This window comes from Delphinus delphis, chromosome 15, assembly GCF_949987515.2.
Source record: "Delphinus delphis chromosome 15, mDelDel1.2, whole genome shotgun sequence".
In the NCBI taxonomy this organism is placed as follows: Eukaryota; Metazoa; Chordata; class Mammalia; order Artiodactyla; family Delphinidae; genus Delphinus; species Delphinus delphis.
The window spans coordinates 19,339,096-19,351,141 of record NC_082697.1 but is presented as its reverse complement, the minus strand read 5'-3'; the positions used below and the strand labels follow the sequence as shown (position 1 = coordinate 19,351,141).

Below are 12,046 nucleotides of genomic sequence, written 5' to 3'. Positions count from 1 at the left end.
AAGTCACTGAGATGGAACAGGCCATAAGTAGTTCTTTTACATAATGTAGCTGAGGCTGGGAGCTTACGTCTTCATTAACCCACAGAAATGGCTCTGAAATGAAATGCCGGGTGGGTGCCGCTCAGCGTCAGGGATCAATCATATCCTTCTGACCCCGTGTGCCTCACTTTGTCCCTTCGTGGTGCTGATGATGAGTGAGTTGGGAACTCAGGAAGGAAAGGAGCAGACAAACGTCATAAGGAGATTCTGTGGATGAAACACCCAGCTCTGGGATGAAAAGTGAAAAACTCTTCCCGATACGGAGCCGTTTGCCCAGGAAGACATCTCTCCTTATCACCCACCAGCCATCAAGTATTCTGGGTCACCAGAATCTGTCCCAGAGGCATAGAATCTGTAGGCATATGCTGTGGTCTGGCTGTTTTGTGTCTCCCTCAAAATTCATACTTTAAAATCCTAACCCCCAAGGTGATGGTCTGAGGAGGAGGGGTCTTTGGAGACATTAAGATAGAGTCCTCATAAATGAGATAAGTTCTCTCATAAAAGAGACCCCACAGAGATCCCTAGGCCCTTCCACTAGGTGAAGACACATGAGAAATCAGCAGTCTGCAGGCTGGAAGATGGCTATTACTAAAACCTCACCATGCTGGCACCCTGATCTCCAACTTCCAACCTCCAGAATGGTGAGAAATAAATTTCTGTTGTTATAAACACAGAAGCTACCCAGTTTGTGGTATTTCATTATAGCAGCCCAGATGGACTTAGACAACATAGTATGACAAAACAATTTTATTCTGCTTATCAGGGTGGCATTTGCTTATGTCAGAATTCCAGGGGACATTTTCTACCCATTCCCATGGCACTGTGAGAAAAAAACAGTTCTTTAGTGAAATAATTTGGTGGGAAAACTAACCAGGGATTTTTCACTACATAGAATTTAGGACTCAAAGAGCTTTAATATGTTGACAAATACACAAATTGCCAAAGATTTTTATTTGAAACTTTTCTCAAAGAATTTCTCTTAGAGTTCAAGTTTCATGCCTTACTGACATAAGGTGACCTTTCTCCCAATGCTCACAGGGAAGATTTAGAACCTTGTCCCATCCATGGTGACCTAACACTTGAACACATAAGAACCAAACACTCCACTGCACTAAGAGATACATATCACCCCATCCTTTTGCCACTGCCACTCATACGCTAAGGTTCCCATCCCTCTTGCCTAATTCTGCCCCTACCCCTAAATGACAGGGTGAGGGTCTGTAGCCAAGACAAGTTGTCTTCATTTTCTTTATTGCCAAGCCATTATTATCTATATGTTTATATTATTATCTATATGTTTATTATCCCATCTCTAAAATTGGATATAGAGAAAACTCTCCCAGCACCAACTCTCTATATCCAATTTTACCCAACAGATTTTTTTTTAATGAAGAGATCTACCCTTGTCTTAGAAATAGGGCCATTCAACCCACTTTCTCCCATGACTAAAATGTGATAGGTCTTCAGTACATGTGAGTGTCTTGTCTTGTCTTTCCATTTTTTCTTTTCTTAGAAAATCCTAAGAACTAAAGCTCTACAGAGTGACTCTCAGATTCGATGGGACCAAAGGCCCACACTAACCAAGGATGCCGTGGTCATGTAGCAAGACATAGACAACTCCTTCTTATTTTCATATTCATGCCAACAATGCTAATCTATTACAACATAACCTACCTCTTTACATCCCTCCTGTGGATCCATTAAATTTTCTCTGAGAGGTAAAACCTATTTGACCTCTCGGCCTTGACTCTTGCTTCCTTAAAATCCTTTCTCTTGAAAAGCCTTTCCAATCATCTTTATCTTCCTCATAAAGGTGTAGATATGGTCATGTGGCCATCTCTTAACAAACATGCATTGTCTAAGCCAGAAAAACTACTCTCCTGCTCCTTGTAAGGTCTTCGCTTTGCAGAAATGCCTCTTTTATTCAATGTCTTTCAAGTTGTGAAACATCGCCCTTTCTGTTCCATGGTTCCCCATTCCCTTGTCTCGTGTGCACATCATGAGGTAATGGGGTAAGAAGGCGCATCATACATCAGTTCCAGAGCTTAAGCCCAAGAATACTGGAGAAATCTCTGCTCTACTAAGTCTGTGGCTATGAAAAGAGCATTTTTTTTTTCATTGTACAAAAGAGATCTGTAGGAAAGTCTGTCTTTAGACACCCAGAAATAATGTGTGCTCCCTCACCAGTAAGTAAACATGGCATCTAAAATGGGGCAAGTCCAGTCTTTCATTTTGCCAATTGCAGAACCAAATTTAGTTTATCAATGGAGGCAGCTCCTTCTATGTCAGCCCAGGTTCTGTACTCAGCAAGAGTGTAACTTGAAGTCACCATTCAGTAGTCCACTGACAATTTGGAGTTAAAGAAGGAAGCTAAGATGTAGCCTCTATAATCCACATATAGAAGATTCAGAACCTTTGCTCATCCATGATAACTTAGCACTTAAACACACCAAAACCAAGCATTCTACTGCATGAAAATATACCCAACATCTGGTCCTTTTGTAGCTGTTATCCATTTACTAATGTTCCCATCCCCCATGCCTAGTTCTCGGCTCCCTACCTCTAGATGATAGGTTGGGGGTTAAAACCAAGTCCCAGACACTAAGCTTTCCATAAAAAACAGACCTCTATCACATTCACTCTGCATGGCTGCATTTCTGATTCACTGTCCTCTAGCCATTTATTTCCTTCAACTCCACACTCCCCAAAATATTCCAACAATAATTTTTCATTTTCTCCTAATTTTGCTTTTAGTTTTTTTTTAAGTTTAGGTTCCCCATTTTCTTATCCATTATACTCTTGATTTAACCTCCACAGCTATTTTGATGATTCCCTTTAGATTATTCCCTTTTGATTATTCCTTCCATCAAACTTATACTGATACCCCACTGGGCTTTCTCTGACTGGTATGTGGGGGCCTGTAAACTGTTTCTTTGCCAACCATTTACATATTTCCAAGGATGTAGGTACAGCATTATCCTTACTGCCACCTTTCTGTCAAGAATAACATTTCTAATAAACTAATAGCAGCAGATTCTCTCCAGAAAAATTATGGAACTCTCATCAAAGAACCATGCTATTGTCCTTTCCCTCAAAGTGCTGCCATTGCGGGTACTTGCATCATTTACTACTTTTCTTTGTGTTCTTCAGAAGCTTGGCTTTCTCATTTTTGAATTATTCCTCTGGAACAGTTAGATATGCCTTGGACCTCATATGTGCAACATCAAGATGATGTATTTTCCTACAGGATTAAGGATTAAACTTGCCACTACCCATCCCTACATGACTAATATGGGCTGGTTTGTGTCCCCTCAGTATAAGGCATCCAAAACACATTAAAATCATCTGAGACATGACAAGATTTAGCTTATTCCCAATCCTTCTAGATCCCAGCACAACAAAGACTTCCTTGAACTGGTGACTTTATGATTGTGATCCATTGCCTTGGGCCTCAAATGACAGAATAGAACAACATTAAGACCAACAGGGCAGAGCGAAGGGCAGTGGGTGTCCAGAACTTGAGGCAGCCACCACCATCTTACTCAAGTTAAGCTCTTGAGAACTCCCTGGGGAGATGAATTTTGTACCCAGGACTCATTTATCTTCTACAGCATTCTCCTAATTGGCTTCCTGTCTTCCTTTCATTTCTTCATAAAATACAGATACACTACCCCACTAGAGCTAATATTCCTGCTGCTGATTTGTGGACGTTTCATCACCTGGTGCTCTTGCATCCGTATCCATCTATCTATCTATTTCCTAAATTATTTTCCTGTGTATTTTTCCAGATGTTTGGAATTGCTAGAAGTCTGAACTCTGATTTACAGAGTGGAGGTGGGGGGAGGGTGTTATTTAATGCAACATGATTTGAAGTGTCACACAGTCTGTCTATATTTGGAAATATCTACTTTCCTGGCATCACACAGAACCAGACACAGCCTAAGGCCTTATGTTTCCTATTTAACTTAACAACCTACACAAATGTCTCTTTTACATATTATCAATGTGTCTTTAATAGTCTTGCAATTCTTGAAGCAATCTGAGTCTGATTTGAATAAGAAAAATCCTGCAGGCTGTGGTATGTGAGGACCCAACTGTCTCACACAACCAACTACAGTTTCAAAATACACACACTAGCCCAGAAGAGCATCTTTCATGCCTTTTGAAGAACACCTATTCTTAATTGTTGTATTTAACATGTGTTTAAGATTTATGATCTGGTAGGATCTTTTCATTTTGTTTTTATTTCTGTTTTGACATGGGATGGGGTGGGGCAGGGTGTGGTTTACGAAAACAGCTCAGTGAAATAGCATAAAAATGATGCAATTTCTTGCTCTGTCATATTGGTCTATCAGTAAAATATTGGCTACAAATAATTTCTACAGTCCTCCTTGAAGGCTTCCAACAACAGCACAGATGTGTGTGTTATACGCAACATTAGCTGTGGAAAGAATAACAGGGTTAAAGAAGACATTTTCCAGTTATAAGGAGAGTAAGAACCACTCTGACTTTTTTACGGTGAAAGCAATCAACTGTGAGTCTCATTGGGGTAGCCTTGGTGAGCCCTCCAGACTGGAAATTCAGACACCCAGCAGGTATTTTGTCTCCTGAGTGAATGGGGTAGCAATGAGGAGTAATATGAATAAAGCCTAAGGGAAAAAAAATGGAACAAGAAAAAAGATGACCATAATTATTCTCTGGACTGGATAAAGTTGCCCCTCAAGTTCACTCATCTCCAAGTTCACTGAACAACTTTCTAACATTTTTGTTGAATGTTCACACCAGGGAAGAAGTAGAGGAAGAGATCCTTGATAATAAACAGAAGAAATATATTCACCTGGAAAGTAAAGGTGACTGTACATTGGTTCAATGTTATCTGGTTTATGCATCCATTGTTTATGAGTTTGGTTACTGTGAGTTGGTTCCAAGAATTTGAACATCAGACGAACAACAATCAAGTTATATTTCAGGACATGCAAAGTTGAGAGGTTGTCACTTCTTTACCCTGGCCCATTGGACTCCCTCTTTGAGAGAATTTGAATCTTGAGTCAAGTATAAAAATTCATAACTCATTGGAACTATATTTCTAGAGGCACTTTTTGAGATTTCCCTTGCATTCTTATTGCTGAGATTCCCTCAAGCTCTCCTGATTTCTATCCTTCTCAAGGTTGAGAAGTGCAGCTTTTCCTTTACTTCTCTGAACTATCCACTATATACTTCAAAAAATATATATATTTTTTACTTTGCTTTCATTAGCCAGATGTGAATTCTATTTCTTGCATCTTGGGACCATAAGTCATTCAGGAACCACGAGGGCTTTTCCACTTGGGTACAAATCAAGGTACTTGAAAGCCACAACTTTTTAACTGGATTTCAGGACCCAGAGGCAGGATAACTAACCTTTTATTAGGGAAGCTGTGAACTCTGCCTCCTCCTTTCCAGGCAGAGACAAACAGTTCTCCACCCAGGCCTGACTGAGCAATGTGATGGTCAGAACCCACAGGCGTTCGCACAGGAAGGAACTGCTGGAACTTGCTCAGGAGGCCCTGGCCAGCACCACGTGCTAGAGGGCCCAGGAGGAGGGTTCCTGCCTCACCCTGGGCGGTCGGGTGGAAATAAACTGTGTCTACCGCCTGGTTCTGGCAGCAAAAGCAGCACCAGCACCAGAGAAAGTTCGGACTCCAGACCCCCCAAAACCAGGAAATTCCACTCTGGAGCTAAAATTGTAGCTGGCCTCCCCAGCCGTGCTCCCAGCTCGCATGCACTGAAGCCACAGCACAGCCTGTATCCACACACCAAGTTACCCACGTGGGTTGAATTATGGAAGCACAGAACTGCTGGGGCTGAGGTCCTCTGTAACTCTCCCACCCTCGGAACCCTGGGGCAAGCGGGATCTTCACCCTCCATGTGCTTGAATACTTGGAACAAGCTGGCTGTTCATTTTAACCACTGCATTAGAAACAGAAGACTCACACACGCGAGCCAGGCACCGAACTAGAGAGTTAATGAAAGTTATCTATCCACTCTTTCTGACAACATTTTGTTCAAAGTAATATTAACCCCATTTTACAAAAGTTGCCCGGGTTTACATGATGTTTATGAGCCAGGTTTGGAATTTGAGCCCAGATTTCTTATGCCTGAAGCCTAACTAACTATTTGATTGTTTCTAACTGAGGGACCTGAGAGTGTTTGCACTGATGCTACTATGCTCAAGTGCTTTTATAAAATTAGAAAACCAGAACCCTTACACTATTGGAAGAGCCAGGAAATGCTTTCCTCTAGGCCAGGAGATTTTCCTCTGCCTGTCCTGGGAAGGTCATTGTCATGCTCAGTTCACAAAGGATATGACTTGGAGGAAAGAGCCCTGGATTAAGAATTAGGAATCCAAAGTCACTGTTGGCATGACATGGGTTCTGACACTTGCCTTCTTTGCGTCTTCAACACATTCATTTCTAAGACAGGGCATAACAACCTCTAGCGGCAATAGCTGTGTGCTCTGTGAATAAGGCAATGATGGATCAAAAGGTAGGGGAGGAAGCTATCTGTCCCAGTGGAAGTAAGTTTTTATTACTAACATTGTTTAGACTTGAAAATGAAGGTGGCTTTTAGTTGTTTTATGATTGCTTTTAAATTGTCTTTAGACAATGCAACCCTTACAACCTGCCAGATGGAGTGGGGTGGCAGGGTGGGAGGCACTCCAATTCTCCTAACTCTGCATGTCCATAGATCAAGGAATCTACCAGAAAAATTCAAGGCTGCTGCTAGAAAAAGACTTATAGACCACAAACATCAAATCCGTCACTTACAAATCCAGAAATTAAAGCCCCTAAAAGAGAAGTGATTTGCCCAAGATCACATAGTAAATCAGTGGCAGAGTGAAGGTTAAAGCCAATCTTCTCAATATAAAAGGGAATTTTGGTACAAATGTAAAGTAATATTATCACATTATCTTATGGCTGGAAAAGCACCCCCTAATATTTCCAAGGAGCCCAGGCCCTTCCAGTTCTGATTCTGACACTCAGGCAGAGTTTCCTTGGGTGGAGGGAGCACAGGACTTGGATCCCAAAGACTTGGATTCAAGTCCTTGGGTGCTGATGACCTCATTGTGTGGGGAGGAGACATGAACAGCTAATTCATGCTATCAGGTGGAAATGACTGCCCAAGACACCAGCACAAGCAGTGTCCCAAAGAGCACACGATGAGTTGTCAAATTAGCAGAACAAGAAAGTAATGATCCCGGAAAGCAGAGTAAAGCAACCACTTTGCCTCTTTCATGAACCCTTCCCAGCTCACCTTATATCCCTCTGGCTTTCTAAGCCCTTCATCAGTTACTTAAATAGGTGATTTGCTTGGTAATGATGTGTTTATGAAAAACGATGTTTTAGGGAAACCATAAGAGATTTAGAGTCAATAGACCTATGTTTATAGCTCATCTCTGCCATTTGCTAATTGAATGATCTTGAACAAGTTCCTTTACCTTTGAAACTGAACTTTCTCTTCTGCAAAGAGGGAACAATAACCTATATTTCTCATGACTGGGTGAGAGTTAAGTGAGAAACTGGACAGAAAGCATCCACCGCTGTCCTTGGCTCCCGGTGAATGCAGAGTAGCTCCTTTTTCTTCAGTTGTATAGCTAACTCCTTGAGGGTAAGTTCAGGCCTTTATATGACTCAACATCTCTCATGGCTCTTTCACAGTGGTACCCAAAGCACTGTTGATTTTAACTGACTCAAGAATGGTCAGGAGACAAAAGATTAATCTCCAAAATTTACAAGCAGCTCATGCAGCTCAATATAACAAAACAAAAAAACCCAATCCAAAAATGGGCAGAAGACCTAAATAGACATTTCTTCAAACAAGATATACAGATTGCCAACAAACGCATGAAAGATGCTCAACATCACTAATCATTAGAGAAATGGAAATCAAAACTACAGTGAGGTATCACCTCACACCAGTCAGAATGGACATCGTCAAAAAATCTACAAACAATAAATGCTGGAGAGGGTGTGGAGAAAAGGGAACCCTCTTGCACTGTTGGTGGGAATGTAAATTGATACAGCCACTATGGAGAACAGTATGGAAGTTCCTTAAAAATCTAAAAATAAAACTACCATACGACCCAGCAATCCCACTACTGAGCACATACCCTGAGAAAACCATAATTCAAAAAGAGTCATGGGCTTCCCTGGTGACACAGTGGTTGAGAGTCCGCCTGCTGATGCAGGGGACACAGGTTCGTGCCCTGGTCCAGGAAGATCCCACATGCCACGGAGCAGCTGGGCCCGTGAGCCATGGCCGCTGAGCCTGTGCTTCCGGAGCCTGTGCTCCGCAATGGGAGAGGCCACAACAGTGAGAGGCCCAGGTACCGAAAAAAAAAAAAAAAGAGTCATGGACCACAATGTTCATTGCAGCTCTATTTACAATAGCCAGGATATGGAAGCAACCTAAGTGTCCACTGACAGATGAATGGATAAAGAAGATGTGGCACATATATACAATGGAATATTACTCAGCCATAAAGAGAAATGAAATTGAGTTATTTGTAGTGAGGTGGATGGACCTAGAATCTGTCATATAGAGTGAAGTAAGTCAGAAAGAGAAAAACAAATACCATATGCTAACACATATATATGGAATCTAAAAAAAAAAAAATGGTTCTGAAGGACCTAGGGGCAGGACAAGAATAAAGAGGCAGGCATAGAGAATGGACTTGAGCACACAAGGAAGGGGAAGGGTAAGCTGGGACAAAGTGAGAGAGTGGCATGGACATACATACACTTTGGTAATTTTACATTACCAAATGTAAAATTGATAGCTAGTGGGAAGCAGCCACATAGCACAAGGAGATCGGCTCGGTGCTTTGTGACCACCTAGAGGGGTGGGATAGGGAGGGTGGGAGGGAGGGAGACGCAAGAGGGAAGAGATATGGGGACATATGTATATGTATAGCTGATTCTCTTTGTTATAAAGCAGAGACTAACACACCATTGTAAAGCAATCATACTCCAATAAAGATGTTAAATAAATAAATAATAAAATTAAAAATAGAATGGTCAGGAGAGAGAAGAGGAGAGTCCATGAACAACAGACAAAAGTTGGATTTCCATTATCTTTCATTGAATATCAATCAGAATCTGAGTTGAGCTTCCCGACAACTCTTCATGGCCCTGGGCCACTGTGTGATTCCATCACTGGCTTGACGCAGAGTTATGCCGACAACCAAAGAAGAAAAATTACTTCCCCAAACATCTCAGAACCCAGGTGGTTTTACTGGTGATCACCTTAAAACTTCCATATGGCAATCTCTACAGCATATTCCTTTCCCCAGGACATATAAACTGATAGAAAACTACAAGTTCAAATAAAGTAAATGAAACCTTCATGGCAGAACCTGACCAAAAGAAAAGTGCCACTTATCATCATAGCCATGAGAGTGCTATACCAAAATTAGTCACAAGTACTGAATGGTTTATGAAAAAAATTATTATTATTTACAGGCATACCTCAGAAATGTTGCAGGTTTGGTTCCAGACCACTGCAATACAGCAAATATTGCAATAAAGCCAGTCACATGAATTTTTTGGTTTTCCAGTGCAAGTAAAAGTTATGATTACACTATACTGCAGTCTATTAAGTGGGCAGCTGCATTATGTCTAAAAACAACAATCTACATACTTTAATTAAAAAATGCCTTACTGCTAAAAATTGCTGACCGTCATCTGAACCTTCAGTGAGTTGTAGTTTTTTGCTGGTGAGGGTCTTGCCTCGATGTTGATGGCTGCTGACTGATCAGAGTGGTGGCTGCTGAGGTTGGTGTGACTGTGACAATTTCTTAAAATAATACAACAGTGAAGTTTACTTTCACAAACAATTTCTCTGTAGCATGCAATGGTGTTTGATACAATTTTACCCACAGTAGAACTTATTTCAAAACTAGAGTCAATCCTCTCAAATCCTGCTGCTGCTTTATCAACTAAGTTTATGTAATATTCTAAATTCTTTGTTGCCATTTCAACAATCTTCACAGCATCTTCACCAGGAGTAGATTCCATTTCAAGAAGCTGTTTTCTCTGCTCATCCATAAGAAGCAACTCCTCATCGGCTCAAGTTTTAGTATGAGATTGCAGCAATTCAGTCACATCTTCAGGCTCCCTTTCTAATTCTAGTTCTCTTGCTATATCCACCCTATTTACAGTTACTTCCTCCACTGAAGTCTTGAACCCCTCAAAGTTATCCATGAGGGTTGGAATCAACTTATTCCAAACTTCTGTTAATGTTGGTATTTTGACCTCTTCCCATGAATATTGAATGTTCTTAATAGCATCTAGAATGGTGAATCATTTCCAGAAAGTTGTCAATTGACTTTGCCCAGATCCATCATAGGAATCACTATCTACGGCAGCTATAGCTTTAGAAAATGTATTTCTTAAATAATAAGACGTGAATATCAAAATGACTCCTTGATCTTTGGGCTGCAGAACAGACGATGTGTCAGCAGGCATGAAAAAAGCATTAATCTCATTGTACATCTCCATCAGAGCTCTTGGGTGACCAGGTGCATTGTCAATGAGCAGTAATGTTTTTAAAGGAATCTTTTTTTTCTGAGCCAAAAGGTCTCAACAGTGGGCTTAAAATATTCGGGAAACCATGTTGTAAAAAGATGTGGGGCTTCCCTGGTGGCGCAGTGGTTGAGAGTCCGCCTGCCGATGCGGGGGACACGGGTTCGTGCCCCGGTCCGGGAAGATCCCACATGCCGCGGAGCGGCTGGGCCCGTGAGCCATGGCCTCTGAGCCTGCGCGTCCAGAGCCTGTGCTCTGCAACGGGAGAGGCCACAACAGTGAGAGCAGTGAGAGGTCCACGTACCGCAAAAAAAAAAAAAAAAAAGATGTGCTGCCATCCAGGTTTTGTTGTTCCATTTATAGTGCACAGGCAGAGTAGATTTAGCATAATTCTTAAGGGTCCTAGAATTTTTAGAATGGGAAATGCACGTTGGCTTCAACTTAGTCAACAGCTGGATTAGCCCCTAACAAGAAAGTCAGCCTGACCTTTGAAATTTTGAAGCCAGGAGTTGACTTGTCTCTAGCTATGAAGGCCCTAGATGGCATCTTCTTCCAATAGAAGGCTGTTTTGTCTGCACTGAAAAGCTGTTGTTTAGTGTGGCCACCTTCATTGATTATCTTAGCTAGATCTCCTGGATAACTTGCTGCAGCTTCTACATCAGCCCTTGCTGCTTTACCTTGCACTTTTATTTTATGGAGAGAACTTCTTCCCTTAAACTCATAAACCAACCTCTGCTGGTTTCAAACTTTGCTCCTGCAGCTTCCTCACTGCTCTCAGCCTTCATAGAATTAAAGAGAGTTAGGGCCTTTTTCTGGATTGAGGAATGCTGTGGCTAGTTTGATCTTCTATCCAGACCACTCAAACTTTCTCCATATGAGCAGTAAGGCTGTTTCACTTTCTGATCATTGATGTATTCACTGGAGTAGCACTTTTAATTTCCTTCAAGAACTTTTCCTTCGCATTAACAACTTGGCTAACTGTTTGGTGCAAGAGGGCTTGCTTTTGGCCTGTCTCAGCCTTCACCTTGCCTTCCTCACTAAGCTTAACCGTTTCCAGCTCCTGATTTAAAGCAAGAGACATGCAACTTTTCCTTTCACTTAGAGGCATTGTAAGGTTATTAATTGGCTTTTCCATTACTGTTGTGTCTCAGGGAATAGTGAGGCCCAAGGAGCAGGAGAGACTTGGGAGAACAGCTGGTTGGTGGAGCAGTCATAAATTTGCCATTTTATATGGGCATGGTTCACGGCCCCCCAAAACAATTACAATTGTAATGTCAAAGATCACCCATCACAGATCACCTTAACAAATATACTAATAATGAAAAAGTTTGAAATATTGTAAGAATTATCCAAATGTGACACAGAGACAAGGAGTGAGCAAATATTGTTGAAAAAATTATACCAATAGACTTGCTGGACACAGGATTGTCACAACCTTCCATTTG

The 12,046-nt window shown here is 41.4% G+C and overlaps 1 pseudogene; it reads right to left on the bottom strand.

The window, feature by feature from the left end:
* Positions 1-4,567: 4,567 nt before the first annotated feature.
* Positions 4,568-11,736, bottom strand: LOC138414286 (tigger transposable element-derived protein 1-like; annotated as a pseudogene).
* Between the last annotated feature and the right edge of the window lie 310 nt (positions 11,737-12,046).